The sequence below is a fragment of the Emydura macquarii genome, unplaced genomic scaffold, assembly GCF_026122565.2.
Source record: "Emydura macquarii macquarii isolate MOO-44397 ecotype Brisbane River unplaced genomic scaffold, CSIRO-AGI_Emac_v2 contig_2890, whole genome shotgun sequence".
Lineage (NCBI taxonomy): Eukaryota > Metazoa > Chordata > Testudines > Chelidae > Emydura > Emydura macquarii.
The window spans coordinates 4,188,207-4,211,854 of NW_027133027.1; the positions used below are offsets into that span (position 1 = coordinate 4,188,207).

The 23,648-nt window shown below is 40.5% G+C and overlaps 1 protein-coding gene across 6 annotated transcripts in view; it reads left to right on the forward strand.

Annotated features, from left to right (window-relative positions):
• ATXN1 (ataxin 1) overlaps window positions 1-23,648 on the forward strand; it is a 275,271-nt gene that overhangs the window by 65,407 nt on the left and 186,216 nt on the right. The window contains exon 5 of one of the 6 annotated variants that reach the window (XM_067568372.1): window positions 17,452-17,606. The exons of the other annotated variants lie outside the window; for them this stretch is intronic. The gene's annotated coding sequence lies outside the window, so the exon portion shown is untranslated. The remainder of the gene's footprint in view (window positions 1-17,451; window positions 17,607-23,648) is intronic. 6 annotated transcript variants of the gene reach the window in all.

Genomic DNA, 23,648 nt, shown 5'->3' on the forward strand with positions numbered 1-23,648 from the left:
TCAAAATCCTGCAGCAAGATTACAGGGGTCTGCATTCAGCTTGATGGGGAAGAGTAAGATGTACTGTATATCCTCTTCCCTCCTCATTGCTTGGGCTAATCTGGATGGCATTTGCACATGTTTGCACCCCTCCGTGCTGCAGAACAGAGGAGAGCATAGCAGGCCCATGGACATTGATCTATATTTGCTTCACAGGAATGAAGCCAATAAGTTTCTTTTAGAATCAACAGGCTCAGTGCTAGGATCAAAATATTTCCTGTTGGAGTGGTTTAGGGGGCTGTTACTTGGAAAACTGTACTAGTCCTGAAAGTATTCATACTAGTCCAATAAATAAGAAACTTTGCAAACCACTGAAGATTATTACTTTATTCCATCTAATTGCTTAGTTTCCTCCATGCCTTCAGGTGGTATAAGGCATTGCTCTCTAGATCTTACTTTTCTTCAGGTAGCAGCTGATAAAAATCATGTCGGGATTCAACTACTGCAAGAGGAAGACGAGAAATCAATTTAATGCTCTTCTAGTGTCTGATATCTCACAACCCACCTTGACTATCTGATATTCATAGTTTTCCAGTGATACAAAACATTGATTTGTTTCTAGCCCTTGTGGAACATAAACTATTGTATCTTGCAGTTATTTCAGGCTAGCGTGGTGTCTTTATTTTGTTTGTAGAACTGACCTGAGACCTGTGTAATTCACACATTTTCCTTTCCCAATGTCCTCCTAGATCTTCTTCAAATTGTGTCCTTATTGATGCTCCTTGTCAAGATATGCGTGCACCCATGCACTCTTGATCAGAGATTTTTGTTAGCAGTGTCCATGGGCCTGTTTGTGCCCTGGTACAAGGGTGTATTTAGGGAAGCGGGGACCCCCCACCACTCCAGTTCCTTCTCAGCCGCAAAAGTCCAGCAAGGGACTCAGACACAGAGGGGAAGGAGGGGCAGCTAGTGAAGCACCTAGTGGGGGACACATGTCTCAAAGAACTCTAGTTACGGTAGAAGGTAAGTAACCTCTTTAGTGGTTGAAAAGGAGCTGGAGTGGCAGTGGGTTCACCCATCCCTGTATACCCTTGTATTGGGGCATGAGGTTTTCTAGGGCAATGGCAAGGACCCACAAACACTACTGACAAATATCTCCCTTCAGGAGCGCATGGGCACGTGCACATCCTGATGTGGAGCACCCACAGCGACACTAGTGGAAGAAACTCATGTTACTGTACCATGTAAGTAATTGCCGCTTCTTCTCTTCTGAGCCAAGGATAAAGGGGGCTATAAAGTACAGAGGAATTATAGTGCATCTGTTTGACCTTTTTAATCATTCGGTCAACTTTCTGTTGCAGTCACAACAGGAATGTCCTATTTAGTTTTCCTCTTATACAGGCATGGAAGACCATCTTTTGGAGGCGTGTTAGTGAAAGGAAGATACATTGGCAGCAGGAGCTACATTATAAAATGCATAAAAATTGCTTGGCACCTTCTGCCGTTTCTGGATTCCTTGTCAGTACTTAAAGAAATAGTTCACGTTTTTGTGTGTATAGAATATAAGATTCCATGGTGTATGTTAGTTACTTGGATGTCTACTGGGCAGAGGGGTTGGTTTTCTTCTGCATGTTATTTTTCACTTGCAGTGGATTAGGAGAACTGAGCCCTTCCTGGATTAAAGACGTGCTAGTTTTCTTTTCCGTTTTCTTGCTCTTCCTGCAACGCTATGTGCTGTAGTCACAGCACAGTGATTACAATTTACCTCCTACCCCCTGGTTGTCCAGACCATTACATTAGTGTAGGTTCTGAAGGAAGATGCCATTGGTTTGCTTTTTTGTCAACTAATGGAAAAGGGTTTTTCCCCCTCTGGATGAGCTGCATTGGTTCCCAGAGCAACTTGAATTAAGTGGAAATGAAGGTTTGCTAATATGTATGCTTGCTTAGATTTTCCTGTATGTGGATCTTTTCAATGTGGTGTGCCTTTTGTGAATCAGAAGGAAAGCTGCAGGCTGCCAGATGCATAATAGAATTGTTCATTTGTTTACATATGTGAGTGTAAGCTTTTGTAAAAGGGAGGTGCTGAGGAGAGAGAATAGGGAGCTTTATTGTGTGTGGTTGAGAGAGAGAGTGTCATGAAACAACACAATACATGGTTTCAGGGAGATGCAGGCTGCCTATATTGCCACTGATGGGTATGTTCCATTTAATACTGATGAGCAGTACCTTACATTTACATTTATTATTAAGTTGTATAAAAATTAAATGACTTGAAACTGAAGTCACATTTGTCTACTCGGGCTGTAAACCACATAAGGCAAAACATTCAAAATCTGAAAGGTTTCCAACACCTTTTCTTTAAATCATGTGTACGTCTTCCAAAAGAGCAATGTGAATATGAATGAAACCAGTACTGCGATTCCCTCAGTGAGGCTTTTCATTATAGAGGCCCTAAAAGGCATGCCAGTAGAGCTTAGACATGGGTCTGATCCAAAACCTTGGATCCAGGCCCGCTTGCAACTTTGGGAAATGTAGGATCCAGTGCTGAACTTTGTGGTTCAGGCCCATTTCTAGTGGAGGGTGACTTTTAACTTCACGCATAAAACTGGAAGAGCCCGCAGGTTATAGAACGGTGCTAAGGTTTTGCCTGTCTCTTAACCTTTCCCTTTCTGTCCCCAAGATCAGTTCTGTATAAGTGCAAAAGCCATTTTCTTCAGCACACTGATGGCAAAAGCACATGGATTCAGGGAGCTGTGGATCACTTATCTGGTTCTGAACAACCATCGCACAGATGTATTTTTAAATAGGCCCTTTCCCTTTCTGGAGTTAAAACTTCCTTCTCCAGGGAGGATTTTGCAGGGTCACAAAGCAGTTAGGTGGTGTGGCCTTAAAGCCCCATGAAGCCCAAAATCTATGGGCCAATCCAGTTTGGAGTATACCATGCCACAGTGAGTGATATCTTGCCCCACATAAAAAACTTGCGGTGCCCTGGCTGCCTTGTGGTCTTGAGTTTGGAGGAAAGGAGGGACTATGGAGGTAGATATGTTTCTAGTGGGGTCCCACAGGGATCTGCTCTTGGTGCTAAACTATTTAACATTTTTATCAAAGACTTGGAAGAAAACATAAAATCACTGATAAAGTTTGCATGCAACACAAAAATTAGGGTGTGGTAAATAAAGAAGAGGATAGGTCACTGATACAGAGTAATCCGGATCGTTTGGTAAACTGAGCGCAAGCAAACAATATGCATTTTAATACAACTGAATGGAAATGTATTTATCTAGGAACAGAGAATTGAGGCCATACCCACAGGATTGGGAGTTGGGGGAGACTCCATCCTGAGAAGTAGTGACTCTGAAAAAGGTTTGGGAGTTGTGGATAATCAGCTGAACATGAGCTTCCAGTGTGATGCTTTGGCCAAAATGGCTAGCATCATCTCAGATTACATAAATAGGGGAATCTCAGGTATTTTACCTCTGTATTTGGCACTTGTGCGACTGCTGCTGGATTATGCTGTGTCCAGTTCTGGTGTCTACAATTCAAGAAGGATGTTGGAAATTGGAGAGGGTTCAGAGAACAGACATGAGAATGATGAAAGGATTAGAAAACATGCCTTATAGTGACAGATGCAAAGAATTCCATCTATTTAGCTTAAGAAAGAGAAGCTTGGAGTGTCTTGATCACAGTCTGTAAGTAACTCCACATGGGAAACAAAATGTGGCTAATGGACTTTTCAGACTTGAAGATAAAGGTATAACAAGATCCAGTGGCTGGAAGTTGAAGCTTGATAAATTTAGACTGGAAATAAGGTGCACATTTTTAAATGTGAGTGTAATTAACCATTTGAACAATTTACCCAGGGTCATGGTAGATTCTTCATCCCTGGCAAAAAAATTAAAAAAAAAAAAAAAAAGATCTGCTCTAGTTCAAACAAGAATTATTTGGGGGAAGATCTTCAGCCTGTGTTATACAGGAAGTCAGACTAACCATTCACCGTGGTCCTTCTGGCCTTGGAATCTATGAATCATACTGCCTTGGCTTTGATCTCCCTTCTGCATATATAGGGGTCTTTGCACACTTTTCCCCTTCTCGTTTGTCCTCCTGTGCATTTATTGCCTTTTTAGGCCTCTTCAGGCTCTGTAGCTGTGTAGTTTCTAGGGAGTTGTCTGGCTACTTGTGATTTTACACATCTGCCAGCTACATCAGAGGTTCAAATCCAGCACTCGGGGACATTATGTAGATTTGTGACACTCCTGTGGGACTTTGGATCCATAAACCAATGAATGGATTCCAGTGAGACAAAGTATTTTTATCTGTAACATATAATCCTGCTACAATATAATATATGTCATTATGCAAAGGGAAGCTGGCATTGATATATTGACATGCTAAAAGATAGGAAACACCAGCAGCATGCATGAATGAACTGAGAACTTCTTGTAACAACATCCTACTTCTGGACTGCAGTTAGAGGAATGGATGCAGTTTTTCTTTAAATGGTGAATTAAAATATATTTTAAATAATTAAATATAAAAAAACTCAGGACAATTTCGCTCCCCACCCACCGCCCCCCCCAAAAAAAACAAAAACAAAAAACAAAAAAACCCTGGGTAATTAAAGTTAAGCTCCTAAATATAGATTGCCTTATTTTCCAGAGGTGTTGCACAACTGCATCATCCATTGACTTCATGCATTCAGATTGGATAATTTTGACCAAAGATTCTTTGTCATTAACTGGACAGATAAGATATCTGAAAACTACAAACAAAGCCATTTAAAAACAAAACATTTGAAAATAATTTCATCATCTAGTTATCTGTCAAAACCCATGTTCAGGATTCTGTGTTTCCTTTGCTCTGACTGATAACACCATGAATATCTAAGGACTGTGAGAAGTTAGTTTGTTCGCTGTCCAACTTTTGAGAGTCCATATTGTGGCCAACTATTGAAGGAGAAACAGAATAAGGCAGTAGATGTTACTTCTGCAAAGGATGAGATGGGACTGCAGAATTTTGGGCCATGTGTGTCAGTGAAAGTCTTTTTTGACTATGTTTTGACTCCTAGTCCATGCCATACCACATGCTGGTAGTCACATCTCAAGTTTTGCCATGATGAAACACTGCTGAAAAGCATGTGTGTAAGTTGCCTTTCTTTTTACTGTCATTCAGTGCAACAGAGTCTAGTGTCTATTCTCTAAAGAGGCAGAACCTAGGAATCAAGACTGTGGTATTGCTGGACTATATCAATCCGTGTTTAGGAACATCCTACTAATCTGAGGTTAAAAGCATTGAAATAGCCTTAAAGTAGGCAGTGTGGTACAGTGGTTACTGCAGGGGATTTGGAATTGGAGAAGTGGGTTGTACTTTGATTCCTCCACTGACTTCCTATGTAATCTTGGGCAAGTCATTGAGGGAGAAATTTTCAAAGGCACAAATGGAGTGAGATACCTGATGGCCATTTATGCCCTTGAAAATGTCCCCCTTGCCCTCTGTACATTTCAAGTTTCTCCATCTTTAAAAAGGGACTAATAGTTACTGTTCTTTGTGAAGCACATAGACAGAGAGTGCTGGATAAAAGGGGTTTTAGATAAAATGCAAAATATTCTTTTGAAAATTTACTTGAGTAACGGCTCAAAACTTAAGTGGATCTGCAAGGCCATACATAGCCCAGACATGTTGGAAACAGCCTGTTTCCTCTCTGTGAATGTACCAAGCAGTGGAAACCTGTGTGAGGGGTCTCTGTTGCTCCATGGTGGTGTTTTGCACTCCACCAAAGGGGGAAGGTGGGTGTGGTGAGGGCATAGCGAAAGGGTCCACAGTGTGCATGGATCCACAACTGTTTGTTGTGAGGAGCAGTTGGGCTGTGTCCACATCTTCCCACCACTTCCCTTCTGTGCTGCAGTGGTGCTTGCATCTTTGCTTCTCAAAAGGCACAGGATGGTGAGGCTGGAGATTCTGTTCCTAAGCCCTGCAGTTTTTGTGGACGTTTCTTTGCATGCACAGTTTACTCTGTGGTTTGTATGAGGCCTATTCAATGAGGTTTATGGAAGACAACTATTGACTTCACTGGGTTTTGGATTAGGCCTGATATGCTCTCTCTCCAGGGTCTGTCCTATAGTAACACTGTTTTAAATTGTAGTGTTTTGGACCATTGCTGCAGAATATTGCAGTATTTTTGGGGGGTTAAATGCCAGTATCATACAATAAAATTTTGCTGTTCCAATTCTGATGCTACCACAAGCCTTCATCCCAATTTGGCCCAAATTTCTGGTATGTGATTTTTTTTTTCCTAAATACTGCTCAGTATAATACATCATGCATATCTTTTGGATTATTTATATCTACCCAAGTCTGTCAACACAAATATACCTCAACAGCACATCAGATAGCGATAGTCCCTGTTGAGAAAGCAATTATTGTGTTTTCGTAGCATTAGGTGACTCTAGAAGGCTGGGGGTTTTTCGGTGAGCAATACTATGCAAATTTCCAAGTGTTTTCTGTTGTTGTGATTTGAAAATGGTTACATCAAAAATATGGGATAAACTATTGACTGACTATGACTGTTTCCAAAGTGTAGATCTGCACTCAGTCCTGCACATAGGCAAAATATGTGTTTGTGAAGTGGCACAATATGTTAGAAGCTCATTGTCCTTATACCATGCTGATATCCACTACATTTTTGGTTTTAAGCACTTTTTTCTTCCAAAAGGAATCTAGCCCTATTTTTTTTTAAATGGTTAGGAAAAGCCAAGCATGATTTGGAGATGAAATTAAGTCAAAAGGAAATAACAGCTCTGGACACCAGAATTCTTAGCCAGCTAACCAGCCAGTCTGTAGTTCTAGTCATTTCATTTCTGGTCCAAAACCCAAAATGGAGAAAAAATTATTTTGCTTTCTGGTAAGTTTCAAATAAAATACAATGTGCTACACAGAAAGGATCAAACTTTTTTGTGTATAATTTCACTCTTCTTTTTCTGATATGATTTTGGTTTAGATTACCTTGCAGGCCTGCAGTTGCATGCTGTTCTGTAAAGCTTTCCTGGTTTGCAGTAAAAAAAAAAAATTATTATTATTATTTTTTTTTTTTTTGAAGTTTAGTGCTTGAAATGACTATTTCCCCCCCCCCCCTCTTCCCTTTTCTGTTTTACTTGCATTTTAAATTAACCACCCTATGTGCCTGCTTGGGCCCTGTGATAGTCAAAAACACATTACAGTTGCAGATAGAACAAGGAATGAATCACTGCGTTCTGCCTTTCAATTAGATTACTTAAATTACAAAGCATAAGTATTCCTTTCGGTATGGCACAGCAGCGTTATTATCTCACTGCATTGATGGAATGGTAGTGGAAGTGAACATAATTCTTCTTCTATTACATCGTTAATGAGCCACAATTAAAAATAGTGAGTTGGCGTTATAGAATGAATGTGTTATTTTCAGAATTTTATGTAAGCCATTCCTGCTGTTGTACTTAGCCAGCGCCATGTTGCTCTGAAAGCTTTTAGAAATAAAACTGCCGAAAGGACTGTCTGTTTGTCCAAAGTTAATTGGACAGTAAAGTCTGCCAGCTGTAAAGGTTTAAGTTTGCTACTATGTGTCAAACTCTATTTGTGTTTCTTAGGTTTTCTTTTCAGATGACTCCTTTACTATATAGGAAAAAGGATCACACAGTGCAGTAGGTTTGCCATATATGCACAGAGCTCCTTTTGGATTCCACGTCTGACACTTGGTTGAAAGCCTGAGTCATAGGTGGCACAAGACTGCTAATGCTAATACTTTCAGTAATCAAATATACATGTATACACACATGTAGGAGTTTAATTTCAATTGTCTTTTTTTAGATCTTTTTCCAAAACCAAAACTTAAAAGTCATTCTCAGAATTTCACTAATTTTTTCAGCACTTGTAGCTTCTAAAAGAATTGACATCACTGAGAGATTAGAAAACAATCCTGTCATTTTCATCTTGACAGCATTCCGTTCTGTGCTCCAAAAAACTGATGAATAATAATGGATGAGCCAAAAATTTCTTGGAGTTGTCCTTCCTCCCCTCCTCCTTACGCAGCTCCATTTCCATTTTTAGCATCATAGCGGGGAGCTTGTCAGTGCATTGGTCCACGTTCATATGTTTAAATGGTATAGATCCTTGTAACTTTAGAACCAAATGAAGTTGATGGGTCAAGTGCTGAAGAGTGTTTTATTTATTTTGGTAAGCTGGCATGGGGTCATGTTAAAAAGCAACCTTACTTGAACTCCCTGAGTGAGGACTGGGGTGGGAAAGGAAAGAGCCAATTGCTTCAGCAAATCCAGGGCTCTCCATCACACTGCTATCATGGCTCCGCATTGCATTGACTCAGCTACAGTGTGTGGAGCACTTGATGTGCTGAAACCTTGGCACTGAAATAGTTAGCTACATCCACCTCATGCACTTCCCTGTTGGAAAGATCCGTCTCCCTGGAGCCCTGCTCAACCCCTCAGGCCTTCTTTAGAACCAATCATTCTGCCTGGCCCTCCAGAGCTTCCTCTTCCACCCCGGAGTCTACCTCATAATTATCTGCTTTCCAGCCTCGCTCAACAGCAGGTGAATCAGGGTCAGAGCAGGTTAGAAAATTTAAATACAAGTTAAATTTGGTGAAAAATTAACATGATTTTAAATACATTTTTCAATCAGCTTTCTTCATCAGGGAAGTCTGCCAAAACACAAGTAGCTGATGGACTTAGGAGACGCTGGCTCTGCCATAGACGTCCTATGTGACCTAGGGCAAGTCACCTAACCCCTCTGCACTCCAGTTCTCAGTCTATAAAACTGGGATAATAGTAGTTCCCATACCTCACAGGGATGTTGTAAGGATATACACTGATGATTGAGAGGGACTCAGATGCTGTAGTAATGGAGGCCATATAAGTACGAAGATATATAGGTCAGATATAAGCAGTGTTGTTGGATAGCCTTGGCCAAATCAAGGAAGGTATCAGGAATGAGGGGAATAACTATGTGTCTGACGTGATCAGAATGTGTGTGTGACGTTTGAAGCCCATGGGGATTGAGGCAGTTTAACTGAGTAACCCAAATAAAGGTGTCGGGAAACAGTGCAAAATTATAACAAAGGGAGCATTTAAAAATGTTTTGTCTGCCAAAGGTAGCAAATATCTTACTAAAAATTGACATTGGAAATATGGTTGTTCTGTGAAGAGTTATTGGGTCAAGTTTGGAGATTGAATGGAATGGAAGGATTTTAAGGTCTGCTTTAAACTACAAATTTCAAATTAACCTTAGTTGTGCAGTTGCTACTGGCGCCTTCATAATATCATTGCTGGTACTGATGTTTTTTGTGAATTGAAGTACAGATAGACATTTCAGACAGAAACATTCTAGGTTTCTGAGCTTTGCTCCTGGTGCTGACAGTCCAGTGTAATTGCCAAAAATCCTGCTTCAGAGAGCTTTACCAAAAGCAGGAATGCAGTAAATTTCATTTGACTGCCAGCAACCAGAGCAGAGCCTAGCACAGCTGGCACAGTTGGGAAAGTGGCAGAGGGACTGGGGTGTGGGCAGTAGAAGGGGCCGAGAACATACAAGAGGGGATCATGGTTGGGGAAAGGGGAGACAAAACAACTGGCGGAGAAGAGGCAACATATAGGGGATAAGAAGGGAAGTTGCAGGGATAAAGGAAGCGGTGAGATTAAGAAATAATTTAAAAACATTAGTTTGTTAACCCTTTCAGTGCCCCGCTGACGTGCAGTGCATGTCAGGCAAAGCCACAACTTGCATAGCCCTGTGGATGTAAGCTGGTGTGCTGGCCTCATTGAAGTCAGTTGCAAAACTCTCATTGACTTTAGCGGACCAGGATTTCAGCTATGTTTACTGCACACCCTGTGCTGCTGATGTTTGTCATGTCACAGTAAATATGTTCATTCAGTGCACATGGCATGTTGGTACACACAAGGTTAACATAAGCATGACTGTAAATCTCTGGGGAATGGAGTAGCCTGGGTAATTCCATTGATTCCAGCAGTTACATCAGTATAAAACTGGAGTAACACCATGGTGAATTACACTTCATTTTTTTCCTTGGGTGGAAGCTCTCCAGGTGGAATTATATTGCTTATATGCGTGGTAATATTATTTTTAGTAAAACCTTTATAATATCACTGTGGTTAATATCTACATTTCCCTTTTTAGTATTAGATCTGACAGTTTTAGGCTGCAATGTATCCTTGATATAAGAACAAATTCCTATTTAATGTTGCAGCCAGACAAATATCATTATATTTTTTTCTCCTGGCTGCTTTTTGAAATTTTGAATTCCAAATAAAACACGTCTTTTGCTAAGTTGCTAGGATTCATGGCAGCAATAACCAGCCACCTGAAGTATCAGTGAATGAAAGAGATGCAGAAATGACGAAGTTGTGAGAGTTTTGTTGTGCTTTTCCTGTTGACATTGCTCATGTTATAATTGAGTCTATTCTATGTCATTCCTGCGTATGGACAGCACTTCACAGTACATGAAAGATATATGCACAGAATGTGTTGTGATTAGAGAACAATAATACATAGTTCTGATGTGAACTAATTTGCTTGTCACATTCAAAAAGTCTTTAGGTATTATGTACAATAAAAGGATTTTCACTGTCATGTAAATCTTACATTAAATAGATTGGAATGTAAAATGAATATCTTCACAAAGTCGGAATAACAATGTTTTATTTATAATTTCCATGCAAATGACTACAGTACAACATTGCTCATCTTCACACTATATAACTCATCTCCCCTTCTCAGTGTAGATTAAATAGTCAAGTACAGTTGTGTTTTTTCCCAATCCTAAGGTCCTGATTCAGGAAAACACATACACCTGTGCTTAAGTCCACCCCAATTCAAGATAACACTTTAAATCCTATTGAAGTCAAAGAGGTGTTTATGTTAAGCAGATGCTTAAATGCAGTTCTGAACAGAGATGATTTCCTGAATTGGAGTCTAAGACTTTTTAATATTTGTACACAATATACTACAGCACATTTAGTAGTACATTATGAGGTATTAGCCTAAATAATTAAAACTCCAATTAAAATATATTTTGTGACGCTTGCTTTTTTCTATTGCTTGTTCACTAATTAATTTAAAGTAATGATTCATCCATTAACTTGGAATGGGTATCTCAGTCATTAATGTAAATGAGCAAAGTTCTGCTGTAAGTTAATACATGGTAAAGGGAGGAGGGGGAAATGGGAGTGAAAAGAAATCAGGAAATTCATTGTAAAAGCTTGCTTTGCTAGCTGAGACCCCAGGCACAGATACTGTATGTTATCGTATGCCATGTGCATTATGTTAAATAGCTGTGCAAAACCAACCAGAAAACTGTTAGCAAAAGCCTACCAGCCGGTCCTTATTGTTACCACACACAAACAAATGTGTAGTGGCCACTTTCACACCCCTTGTGCTGCTCCACCTTATAAAGAATTAAAAGTAAGAGCAACACTCTACCCCCAATTCTTCATCCACTCTGTAGGTTACCTTTAACAATAGTGCCGTGTGGAAAACAGTTGGTGTTCCATCAGCATAGAAAGGGCTGAATTTATCTGTTACTAAGACTACCTCTACATGGCTGCCCCGGGTCAGCTGACTTGGCTGAAGCTCAAGCTCCGGGACTGAAAAATGGCTGTGTAAACATTTGGGCTCAGGCAGAAGCTCAGACTTTGGGACCCTGTGAAAGTGGAGGGTCCCAGAGCTTGAGCTGCAGCCCAAGCCAAAACATTCTACGCAACAGTTTTTAGCCCTGGAGGCCCCGCAAGCCCGAGTCAGCTGACCCAGGCTAGTCAGCCGGGCATGGGGCATTGATCCCCATGCAGACGAACCCAGAGAGAACTGGCTTTCAGGCTGCGAACCAGGCCCTTCTGGAGACTATATAAAAGAGCAAGTTAAATTGCGAAATAAAAGACTGAAAACCACAAATGAGCAGAACCCAAATGACCACCAGTAGTAGTTACAATGAGTGTAAAACACTTTCACGCGATCAGAGTTTCTTAGCTAACATGCCCCCCTCACCCCCTCCCTCCCCCCCCATTTTATTTCTTTTTCTCTCTCTGTTGTTTGTGTGTTTAATTCTCCCATCTTTTTTTCATTCCCCTCCCACCCTTCTCTTTTTGGAAAAGTATGCTCTATAAATATATCCTAGAATGTATGTTCCTTGCAAATATTAATGTTGTTAGATCCTTGATGTCACAGAGCTTTTGAGGGCGGTCCCCCTCTTTTTTCAGATACGACTGAAGAATTTGTAATGTTTCATACTTGTTAGCATCAAATGCTTTGTTTGGTGCTATTGTTTTGGCCACAGTTGGAATAAGTACTGACTGCCCTGGGCCTGCAACTGTGAAGGTGATAAATGATGACTGGAAATGATTTGTACTCAATCTGCTTGGTTATGTTATCTCCTAAATGCATGTGATATTGTGCCATTTCAAATGATATCTAATGACCTTAGGCACTGTACTCTCTCTGCCTTGTAATATGAATTAATTTGTTGTCTTCTACACTGCTAAATTTACAGGAATGGCATTGACGATGAAAGTAACATAAATATTGTGGATGCCCGCGATGCTTTTGCTTTTGTATTTAGTCTTTTGGAACCTTTGTGTGTGTGTGTGTTTAAGATGGAATACTTTTGCTTTTACATTGATGAACTATGGGAGCAGTGCTATAAATGAAAGTTCTGTGTTTATCTGCAGAGGGACTGTGGTAATGTGGTTATAGTAATAATGCTTACTTGACATGGCCTTCACTGAAAACCAAGTCTAAGTAAAAATATAGCAATAAATAGGACAGACAACAATGCGTGCACAAGTCTCTTAGAGCAGTGTTTCTCAACTTTTTAAGTAGCAAGTACCCCCTCACTTCTGAAAATTTTAATAAATACCCCAACACTCAATTTTCCACGGGATTTTATATTTACAGACTAAAGTGAGCTATATGTTGGAAGAAGGACTGATATATAAGGCCGTGATATGACAGATGTCAGATCCCTAGTGTGAGTAGGGTTACTACTTTTACACCAGGGGTGTGCAACTCAAGTATGTACTTGGGCTAGAGGTGATGTTGGCCAGAGCTAGGAGGCTTTGAGCGGCATGCCAATGCTGGGGAATATAAAGCGCCACGTCAAATTTTTTGCCATAGATTTGAGAGGAGGAAGGGGTAGAGAGAGAGAGAGAGAGAGAGAGACAGGAAAAGAGGGTAACTGGTGAAATCTGGGGCTGTCATCATTGTCAATTTCACTGCTCAGCTAGAGCAGTGAAATTGACAAGTTTCCTGTGCACTGGGCTTTGAGCCAGGGAGGGGGGCTGCCACCTGGACAAGTTGCAGGTGGCTGCCGCCTGGCTGCCACCCAATCCGAGCTGGGGCAGAGGAGGCTTCCGCACTGGCTGGGACGCAGGGATGTGGGCAGGCGGCTGCTGCCTGTCTTCAAGCCGGGATGCTGTCCCTCGGCTCGGAGCCGGGGCGCAGGTGGCTGCCACCCAGCTGTGAGCCCAGCTTGCAAGATGCAGGAGGCTGCCACCGAGCTCCCCCCCCCCCACGGGAAGTGGGGGGCTGCTTCCCGCCTCCCCCAGAAGCTAGCGACTGCTGCCTGCCTCCCAGCTGGGAGCTGTGACTGGGTGGGAAGTGGGGGGCTGCCGCCTGCCTCCCAGCTCAGAGCTGGGACCTGGCAGGAAGTGGGCAGCTGCTGCGCTTCTTCCCCAAAAGCTGGCGGCTGCCGCCTGCCTCCCAGCTGGGACCCTAAGGCATCAGTACTAAACTGCCTCAGACCATTATCCCCAGTTGCTCTCAGTTGCTGACTGGCTGAGACTGTAGGATCTTCCAATACTAGCGAACCATTCTAGTTACATGATGCAGCACAGTAGTGCTTGTTGCCCAGGATCTTTCTCTCTCGATTTGTTCTATCCCATTGGGACTGTTACTCATGCTCTTTTAGATGTGTGATTAAAATAATGTTTTCCTTTTTAAAAAAAAAAAAAAAAAAAAGGCTATCTAAAACGATAGCACTTGTCCCAGCAGCCCTTTTAACTTTAAATTTATCCCCTGTGCTGTGACTGCAGGTCAAATGTGCCCTTTGAATGTGAAAGAGAGTCAATGCCAAAGGAAACCACCGCCGCGCCGCCCCCCCCCCTCCCCCCCCCCCCCCGAAGAAGTTTTTAAATAATTGCAATCAGTACAGAATGTGGAGCATATACAACATAAAGTTCATGGGTGACTGCATAAATTTCCTGAAAATATTGTGGACATATCTGCAGTTTACAAAGTTAATATCTGCTTTTTCTTTGTTTTTTGTTTTAACATGTTGAAATTCATTTACAAGTTCTAAAAGAGTTTACCTGCTATTGGGGATGTTTCTATCCTCTAATTTGCCAACCATGCTCCTTGCAAAGAACAGCAAGAGTTGTAACTGCTGGCAGGAAGCCATGGCTCTGTCAGGGTCTCTGCAGAAGAAAGGTGGAGTTGCACTTGCATTGTACTATTGCATTTGATGGAAGTGAGACTCTGTATAAGCAGTTTTACAAATAAACCTAGAGTACAACCATCCCTTCAAATAATGTTCTGGAAGATTGCATATCAAAAAGCAAGAAACTCTTATTGAAGTGGGAAAGGTAGTCTTTGTACTGTTAAATGAAAGGCAAGGAAACATTTAGACCCACTCACAAATTGAAATGAAGAGAATGTAGAGAATGATTTTTAACTGAGATCTACTTTTGTGTCATTTTTGTGTTTTGGAAAGGGCTAGCGTTTCTGGAAAATGATGACAGGTACATATCGCACTTGGGTAGTTTTTCTTCCAAACTCAGCAAACTCAGAGCAGTGTCTCATATATTAAACCGGATTTCTGACCTCATTTCTCAAAGGAGTTTTAAATGGGGAAAAATAAGAATAGTAATTAGTGCCTCATTAAGTTCTTATAGTCAAGTATGATGATTTTTCTTGAAAGGATAATGTAGTAGATGAATAAAAGTATTCTCCATTAAAAATGACTACAAAGTCATTTTAAACCACAGACATTTCATTTTATAAAAAAATAACAGAGTTAAAGCAAAATATATTTAGTAATTTAGAGACATTGTTAGACCATTAATCCTGTTCACTGACCTACCTTGAAAATTGTCTTACTGCACATGGCCACATTTTCAATAGTGCCATATATTTAAATTTAAATTTAAAACTGTAATTTAGGTACCAAAATAGCCATCAACATGCCAGCTAACCAAATAGCATGGACAGTTGCAGTAACCGCATGCACAAATGTAGACATGCGATTGTGTTACCGCCTCACTGCATGATAGCGCTCTGTCTACTCAGTTTCCCCAGTTTCCCTTGTTACTCATGTCTTCCAACCCTGGCATGAGAAACTTTTTTTATTTTAAAGCAGGAAATTGTGAATATAAACTCATAAAAATTATAAGGGGGAATTAGGGACAGGTATAGTGTCTGGAACTATTTTAACTCATTTTAAAAATTTGCCTAGAATTCTAGCTGATAGTGCCCTTTAATACAAATGTTTTGCCTACAAGAAGCTCTATTTAAACTAGTGAATTATTGTGGTCTGAGGGAAGAAACATACTGCAGAATAGAAAGCAGTTTGCTATTCCGATAACAAAATAATTTTAGGTCCTGACTTTTTCTTTGTGTAGTTTTCATTGATTTCCTGCACTGAAATTCCTCTTGCAGCACGAGTAAGCAGATCAGACTGAGCCTTCTGGTTTTTTGTTGGGCTTGCAGCTGGAAATCCCTCCCTCGATTTTTCCATTGATAAAGAATCACAAAGAGAATCTAGAATAGAGGAATGGGAGGAAATAGAACAATGTGTACTCCTGGACTTGAATCACAAAAGAGTTAACTACTGTAGATACAGTATTGAAGGAGTTGCATTCCTTTCATGGTCAGACTCAATTAGCTGTGGTCTTTAGCATTTGTAGTTGTCCTCAGTCTGTAACAAATCAGCTGTCTGTTGTCTTCTTACTGCAGATACTCTGAAAGAGTATTTCAAAGCATTTTTTTCCCTTTCCATAGTCTATTTTATTTGATCTTCAGGAATTCCAAGTCACGACGGGGGGGCGGGGGGGGGGGGCGGGGGCAGGGTGTCAAATATTACACACACAACATGCTCTTATTGTTAATTTATAAAAAGTGGCTTTCACTAATAAAATAAAAACGTGACATTTACAGAGACTTATTACTGAATGCAGTAGTATAGGCCCAATTCTGCTTCCAGTGAAACTGAGGGCAATTGACTTCAATGAGAGCAGATGCAGGCCCTTAGAAGATACCTGGCTAATATACAGTTTCATTTTATTCTGATAATGGTGGAAATAATGAGTCAAATCTTGGAATGATTTAGAATTAAATATTTCTAAAACTTATTTTGATGCAATTATTTATGGTATTTAGTATTTGCCGTTAGCATGGGGGGGGGGAGGGGGATTATGTATTAAAAGCTATTTGTGTTTGCATTTACTATGCTTTAATTTAAATTATTGTATGTCCCATCATTTTTTTTTATTGCTGAACCACTGAAGCCATTTTTTTCTCTGGATTCATGATTATTATTATTTATTATTTAACGTTTATATTGGGATAGTTTCTAAAGGCCATAATAAGTTTGGGATTCATTGGGACAGGTGCAGTACAAGCATATAATAAGTGATAGTCCTTGCCCCAAGAGTTTTAGGATTCTCTCCTGCAAGCGTCTTCCACCATCACTGGGTTCAATGGAAAAGGAGAGTGCTCAGCATCACACAACACCAAGCCGGATCGAGCCCTTGTGGGTCTCTTGCTCTTTTGAGCTCTACCCTGGAGTAATGTGGCTGCCATCTTGGCTCATTCTGTGGTCTGAAAGAGAAACTGATGCTTTTTTTTTTTTCCTCTCCAAAGCTTGGCAAAGTGCCATGCAATGAAGTCTGTCTCCTCTCTTGTCAACATCACATGTCAAAATATACAAAGTAAAAATTCTTAAATCAAACTCTAATCTAAACTAAATCTGAACTTTCAAACAGCATTTTTCTTGCTTTGTCTATCGGTACATTTCTGTTTTTATTGATGGAAATATTTTTGGTGAGGCTGCGTGGAGACAGTGAACTTAACTTTTACCCACATTGACTGGTAAAAATCTAATTCTTCCAACCCTGCCTATTGTTCAGATGGATGCATGTGCTTCTTGATGATTTTTCTAGTGAAGTTATCTCCTTTTCCAAAAACAAAAGAAAGCGGGGGAGGGACAAAAGGAAACTGAAAAAAGCAAAATACAGTTAATGGAAGCATTAAAACAATCTTTAAATCAGAATGAAGCGTGAGAAATCAATGTGTGCATTCTAAATACAAAATCAAGGAATTGCTTTCAGGTGAAACAGAGCAGAAACTAGGTGAAATAAGAGATGATGTAGATTGATTTTATTGCCCTAGCATTTTGACTCAGCAGGATTCTTGTTTTTATTAACACAGAAGGACTGGACTTGGTCAGCACCTAAATTTCTTGGGTGTCCCATTGTTGCTGTGCCTGAAACTTTACTCCTGTGGGGACGAATTGACTCTTAATACATTTGCTGCTTCATCATAATGAAAGTATATATGAAAGGTACATTGTGCCCTTGCCCAAGGTAGGCTCTTAGTATGAGTATGTTATAGTTGCATAGCCAATTTTTCTTGTTTGTATGCTGCTTTGTATGCTATACAGTGACCGCATGCAAATGCAAGATATAGCAGATGAAAATGACAAACTAATTCTGACTAGATCAAATAGGGTAATGGGTTGGTGAACCACAGAAATAGTTACATTGCATTAGCCCTGGAGTCTCAAAAAGAATGCTGCCCCGAACAAGGTGCAGACCACTTACTGAATTTGAGTGTTTGACTTAGGAATGGACAAAGTGCCCAGGCATTGAAAGGGAGTCGGGGGAGAAGGCCACAACAGTACATTTAAATACGTTTGTTGGTGTCTTCACTCTACACAGCAAAAATAATAACCCTTCTAAAGGGGTTTCGCTATTTAATACAAAAGTGTGTTTAAAAAAAAAACCAGCCATCAGTAGACATTTACCAGGAATCATGGTAATTTAGTTGAAAGTATTGCGGCTTTGGGCAACTGCATAGCTAACAGGATAGAAGCAATGCAAACAGCAGCTAAAATTATAGCCACAGTTACCAGAGAAATTCATTTACTGACATCTGAATGCAGCATTAATATCCATTAAAATGGCAGCAATATTTACAGAGGTTTTAATGCAAATGGCAGAGTTGTTCTTTCTCTTTTAGTCTCCAGGATGGGCGGGAGAGGGTGAGAGTGGGTGTGTAGGTGTTGCTTTCATGTTCTTTCACTACAAATAGTTGAAGTACTATTCACGTATTTCTAATAGAAAACCAGTGTAGTCCAGTAGATAGGAATAGGACTGACAGTCAGGAGACCTGGTTTTATTCCCAGCTCTGTCACTGATTCATTGCATGGCCTTGACAAGTCATTTCCCCTCACACCTCTCCATCTGCCATGTCCCCAAATTATCCATGCAGGAAACCTAAAATGGTATAGGATTCCTTCTTGTAGATCAGAAAACCTTTTCCATGGGGTTATGATATGGTTCCTGCCTCTGGCCACATTTGGGAAATCTGGGTGAGCAATCTGCTCACTTCTCTGTGTACAAGGAGCGGCACTGGGGAGAGACTGTATCTACCTCTTGGCCAGTCTCTCCAGTGCTCCTCCAAGGGTGGTGCAGTTTTGTGCTGCTTCCTACATAAGGCAGTGGTGTGAAAGCCTTCACTTTTTGATCTCAGTGTGAACTTTGGACACAAACCCCTGTGCCCAGGATAAGAATGCATCTCTGGTGTGTAAGCTTATCCTAGCAGGATGATCATTTCATGCCATTTGGGCTAGAAAAGACCTCATCTCGTAGGCAGGGTTGTCCACCTTGCATTTTCGTTTTTACCGACGAGAAGATCTGAAGTTGATTTTTTTTTTTTTTACTGACACGGTTTTGCTGACATCACTAAAAATACCATAAATGATACAGAAATGTCACAAAAGTGTGTACTCACTCGTGATATTCTGTGCACAGAAATTTGAAATTATGCAGTTGTTTTAGCTGCAGTGAATTGATCAATTGGGTTCTTTGGGCATGTGCAATAATAGAAAACAGAAAATTGATAAAGTCATGATCAGTATAGTTTTATGATACAAGAAGTGATTCTGAACGACCACAATCAATGTCAAAATACAATATGTTTTATTTCTACCCAATTTTACAGACATTTTAATTTATTTACGGATTTACTGACATCATTAAAATTGTACGTTTTTTTACTGACTATCCGTAAATTTATGGACAGTTGGCAACCCTGCTTCATAGGTCAAGTCCAAATCCCTCCACCAGATGCAAGCTATTTTTTGCTCTAGTCACAAATATGACAGAATAAGTGTCTGTGTCTGTATGTGAATGAGATATCTGATGTATAATTTAAGCAAAATTAAAAATCTCAGATGTGTGTGTTACCAGTAGAAAATCTGAATGATTGAATTTGAATTCCTTTTAGACTAGTAGGAGTGGAAAGTCATTTTGTATGTCATTGCAAAGGTAATTTTCCCTGCATTTGCAGTAAAGTCTCTCAATATCATGAAGCATTAATCACCTCCATTCAGTGATATACAAACAAATATGACTCTTTTGTAGATGGATTGGATTTTATTCATTCAAAAGGTTACACTCAACTAGCAGAACCCATTAATTACCACAGTAATGAATGTACTTATCCCTTGGATAGGGAACCCCATGAATATATATAGGTCTGTACCTGCCTTAGTCACACTAGCACAGAAGTAATGGGAACCTTGACTTTGTGCTCGCTTCATGAATTCTGACAGTTTCCCCACGCATGTTGCCCCTCTCCACTAGAAGTGGGGGCCCATAGTGCAGGTTTTTAACTGTTGCTTGCCCAGCTCCTCTGGCTCTCATATTGTGGAACTGCTGGTCAGACGAATTTCTTGATACCATTTTTTTCTGATGGAAAGCAGAAAATTTGTTTTTTGGTCTGAAAATTCCCTCAGTGTCCCTCCCCTTTTTCCAGCCAGCTCCATTCTGTGCTCTGAAGCTGGGGCTTACAGTTGAGGATGTTCACTGTGAAGTATGGAGATGCTAGTCGTGGTTTCTCCTCTAGTATCTGTAAACATCAAAGGTCAGCCCTTCCGTTGGTGTACATGGGTATAGCTCCATTGGAGCTATGCTGACACATACCAGCTTAGGATCTGGCAGCATAGCCTATATTTTTAAAGGAATTACTAGAACCATCTGAGGAGGGGTCTTTGTTTGCTGTTTCTTCAGTTCTCTTTCACCTTTTCTGTACCATAGGATTCTCCCTACTCATTCTCTTTCTCCTGAAGACCAGAGCTTTTGCTCCAACTCCTGCTACTCAGCGCCTGCCCCAAAAAACCCTTTCAATCTCACTCCTTCTATTCTCCTATTATTATTAAAAGGAAGATTGATACTCCCAATCCTTCATGTTTACAGGTAGCGCGAGGAGAAAGGGGCACTGCACACAAGTGCATGGTTCACACATCCTGGAGCCCAGCTCTGACTCTGAAGCTTGAGTTAGCTTTTTAACAGTGTGACAAACAGAAACAGCAATAATATAGCACCATTAGGAGCAAAGTGTTGGATCTCTGTGCTGCAATGTGTGGGATACAGTTTGTGCAGGTTGTGCTAAGGTTTGCTGTATTTTGCATGACCTCTATAGAACTGGATGGTTGCTTTGCAGATCCAGCTGTGCAAACTCCTGTAATATGTAGCCACCTTTCACAGTGGATATTACTGCATCTGATTTTAACAGTCCCACACATTTACATTTTTAAATTTTTGTTACTTCATTTCTAGTGAGCAAGTAATACGATAGCAAGGTGGTTTTGTGTTACCACATCATACGTTGTTTTTCTGTCACTTTGTGAGACTGAGACAGAAGGAAAGGATCAAAATCAGTCAATAGTTATTGTTTATTAATTGAGGTCTGGAAGAGCTTTTTACATTCTGGCCTTATTTTTTGTTTCATGTTTGTTTACATCCAAAATTAAAAAGAGTTCCCAGAAAATGAAAAGAGAAATTTGTTAGATGACTGTTTCTGATGAGGAGGAAATGGTGTTGTGCAGGATTAATACAAAGGTGCCTCTGATGTAAGGAGGATACATTTGCCATTACAATTCACGCTCCAAAAGTGCAGATTCTAAAGGACAAGAATACTTCAGAGACCAAACCACAGATCTTTGCCGCTTGCTGATGTTCTAAGATGCAGGCATGCTGGCTTATCAGATAGATTCCTCCAGGAAGGCTCTGTGGTCGGGAATATTTAACTGTGCATTGTACTTTGCTGCAGCTGTGGATTTTTCTTTCTTTTTAAAAATATTTCAGCAGCTGTTCCTGTATCGTCTCCTTAATTCTGTTCCTGTTCAGATAGAGGTAATGAGAAAATGTTGGGATAATTAAATCTTCCATTTCCTTACTGTAGCTTCTTTCATCCAAAAGGACCTATAAGTACTTTACAAACTTTGGCCCTGATCCTGCAGGTAGCTCCATGTGAATGGACCCCTGCACAGAGTACAGTTGACTTCACGTATGCAGGGATTGGCCTGCATGGAACTGCTTTGCAGGACTGGGGCCTAAGCTCAGGGCAGATGGAATTTTAGGAGAATTTAGCTGTCAAACTAACAACTCTCTAGTGACCATACACGAACTGAGATTTTTCAAAGGCTCGTAATTTGGCTAAATTTAGGTGAGGTTGCACAGGAACTGCAAAAGGTACATCTCTGATACAAAGGCCACCCCCCAGCCAAATTTCCAGAAGTGCTAGAGTTTCTCTATGAAACTGTAATAATTGTTTGCAACATGGACAAAAACGTGCGTGTTTCCTCAGCCAGTTAATCAGAAGTGGCTGAACCTTTTTTGCTGAAATTTTCCCCAAAGAGTTCAGCCTGAGGCAGACACCTGGCATGGAAAATTTCAACACAAACGGCTAAAGTTTAGCAAAATTATAAGCAACTGGAAACAGGATCTTTATAATAGAAACTATTGGGCATCTTAGGCAGTGCTACCAGCTATGCCAATTTAAAAAAAATACTGTAGTACCCACTTCTCAGGACTGTTGGTCATCTGTGCACACCATATGGATTGTCCTTCCTTAGGTAGCAGACATCTAACTGGGACAGAGAACTTTCTCACCCTCCAGCAACTGCATACTTAGTAAAAGTATGATCCTCTTAACTATGTATGATGTGGAACAGAATGATTGCCTTTACATTAGAGGAAAAACAGGAAACTTTGAGTTCTTCTGTCTGGAGAGTGTGATGACATTTGAAGGTGGCCATGATAAAGATATTGATACGAGATTAGGAAAAAGCAAACATTGCATTTGGAAGAATGAACAATGTCCGGTCAAACAGAGGTCTCCACAGCATTCTAAAGGTCAGATCATACCATGCGATTGTACTGAACATGCTACTATGTGGAAGAGCAGAGACTTGGCCAATGATAGTGGCTAATGAAAAGAGATTGGAGGCTGCCCATCACAGGTGACAGAGGAAAATACTAAACATTTCATAAAAAGACAAAATAATAAATATGAGAGTAAGGAAGCTGGCAGAGCAGGACATGTTAGAAAATATCATGAAAGAAGGTTCAGGTGATTGGGACATATGCACTGTATGGAAGATGGGAGACATACTATAAGCAAGCATTGATTTGGGTACTCAAGGAAGGAAAGAGAAAGCAAGGAAGCCCAAGAAAGAATTAGCAGAAGACGGGGACAGAGAATATTGAATGCACTGACTTCACTTGGGAAGAAGTACCACAACTAGCGAGCAACTACAGTGGAAGTTGCCTGATGTGTCAGTGGCACAGGAGAAAATATCGTCTAAGGCCAGCCACTGACTCCTTCCTTTTTCTCTTTCCACTGCTCCTATTCTGTTTAATGCCTTGGAAGAAACAAGTCAGTCCAGTCAAGTTACTCGGACCTTCATTTTCAGTCCTTATATCTTGTGGGCATTTTTTTTTGCCTGTTCCCGCTTTTACTTTTTATGGTCCCCTCCCCCCCCCGAATTAGAGGTGGAGCTGATAGAAGCATAATATTCTGTGTGGAGCCTGCCTGAGCTTTTCATCTGCCAGCCCCCTTAGCACTGACTGTGCTCAGGAAGCAAACTAGAAAGCTTCAGCTGTATCTTCTTCCTGTAAAACTAAGGAGAAGCTGGCAGTGGTTGAGACATCTGCTGGTTTGCTGAAGCTCTCTTTTACTTCGTCTATGGCCATCAGAACTTGCATAAAAAATCATGCTGGATAGTGGATGCTGCTCTCCACTGGGAAGGATTATCTCATTCTCCTGTCTAATCAAATGGCTAAGTTGTGTCATCTTGGAGACTCAAGCAGCAAGAGCCATGGTCAGAATGAAGAGATGTTTGTTTGTGTGGGGTTGATCAGGAGAAGAATGCTGCAGTTCTCTTCCAGAAACATTTCACTGGTCTTTAGAAAGGAGGCCACCTCAGCTACTTACTATAGAATGTGGACGGTGTTCATTTTCTGGATCAGGGATGTCATTGATGCAGATCCTAGCCATTCAGTTTCTATTTTTAATTAATTTATTGTTTAAATTTCAAATTGTTCAGAAGTTTAGTTTGA